This window comes from Aethalodelphis obliquidens, unplaced genomic scaffold (assembly GCF_003676395.1).
Source record: "Aethalodelphis obliquidens isolate GAN/ISIS:26980383/991018 unplaced genomic scaffold, ASM367639v1 scaffold4159, whole genome shotgun sequence".
In the NCBI taxonomy this organism is placed as follows: domain Eukaryota; kingdom Metazoa; phylum Chordata; class Mammalia; order Artiodactyla; family Delphinidae; genus Aethalodelphis; species Aethalodelphis obliquidens.
Genome location: NW_020842061.1, coordinates 1 through 1,446, shown reverse-complemented (window position 1 = coordinate 1,446; position 1,446 = coordinate 1). Strand labels below are relative to the sequence as shown.

Below are 1,446 nucleotides of genomic sequence, written 5' to 3'. Positions count from 1 at the left end.
GGCCACCAAGCTCCTGGACAGTTGGAAAGACCTAAAGGAGGTATATCGAATTCCAAAGAAAAGGCAAACTGAAAAGGAGAGCACAGTAACCGAACGAGGAAGGGATGCTTTGGGCTTCAGAGATCAAACAGTTGCCCCAAAGACTCCTAACAGGTCAAGAGAGAGAGACCCAGACAAACAAACTCAAAATAAAGAGAAAAGGAAACGAAGGGGCTCCCTCTCACCACCACCTTCTGCCTATGAGCGGGGAACAAAAAGGCCAGGTAGCAGATATGATACACCAACTTCTAAAAAGAAAGTACGAATTCAAGATCGCAATCAACTTTCTACAGAGGAGCGTTGAAAGTTGTTTGAGCAGGAGGTAGCTCAGCGGGAGGTTCAAAAACAACAGCAGCAGCTGCAGAACCTGGGAATGGCGTCTCCACTGCCCTGTGACTCTCTTGGCTACCATGCCCCTCATCACCCCTTTGCTGGCTACCCACCAGGTTACCCCATGCAGGCCTATGTGGATCCCAGCAATCTTAATGCTGGAAAGGTGCTCCTCCCCACACCCAGCATGGATCCTGTGTGTTCTCCTTCTCCTTATGATTATCCTCAGCCCTTGGTGGGACATTCTACAGAACCCCTTGCTGCCCCTCCACCTGTGCCCATGGTGCCACATGTGGAAGTTTCCAGTTCACAGTATGTGGCCCAAAGTGATGGTGTGGTACACCAAGACTCCAGGGTCACCGTCCTGCCACTGCCAGCCCCAGGCCCAGTCCAGGGACAGAATTATGGTGTTTGGGATTCAAACCAACAGTCCGTGAGTGTACAGCAGCAGTACTCTCCTGCACAGTCTCAAGCAACCTTATATTATCAAGGACAGGCTGCTCCAACTGTCTGTGGTGTGACGTCACCCTATTCACAGACAACTCCACCAATTGTACAGGGTTATGCCCAGCCAAGTCTTCAGTACATCCAGGGACAGCAGATTCTCACAGCTCACCCACGAGGAGTGGTGGTACAGCCAGCCACAGCCGTGACTACAATAGTTGCACCAGGGCAGCCTCAGCCCTTCCAGCCACCTGAAATGGTTGTGACAAATAACCTCTTGGACTTACCACCCCCATCTCCTCCCAAACCAAAAACCATTGTCTTACCTCCCAACTGGAAGACAGCCCGAGACCCAGAAGGGAAGATTTACTACTACCATGTGATCACAAGGCAGACTCAGTGGGATCCTCCTACTTGGGAAAGCCCAGGAGATGATGCCAGCCTTGAGCATGAAGCTGAGATGGACCTGGGAACCCCAACATATGATGAAAATCCCATGAAGACCTCAAAAAAGCCTAAGACAGCAGAAGCAGACGCCTCCAGTGAACTGGCTAAGAAAAGCAAACAAGTATTCAGAAAAGAGATGTCCCAGTTCATCGTCCAGTGCCTGAACCCTTACTGGAAACCTGACTG

General features: G+C 50.8%; 1 pseudogene across 1 annotated transcript; it reads left to right on the top strand.

Annotated features, from left to right (window-relative positions):
• The first annotated feature begins 4 nt into the window (after window positions 1-4).
• LOC113617253 (histone-lysine N-methyltransferase SETD2 pseudogene) lies at window positions 5-1,441 on the top strand (annotated as a pseudogene). Its single transcript, XR_003431564.1, has one exon. The product of XR_003431564.1 is annotated as a histone-lysine N-methyltransferase SETD2 pseudogene (transcript).
• The last annotated feature ends 5 nt before the right edge of the window (window positions 1,442-1,446 follow it).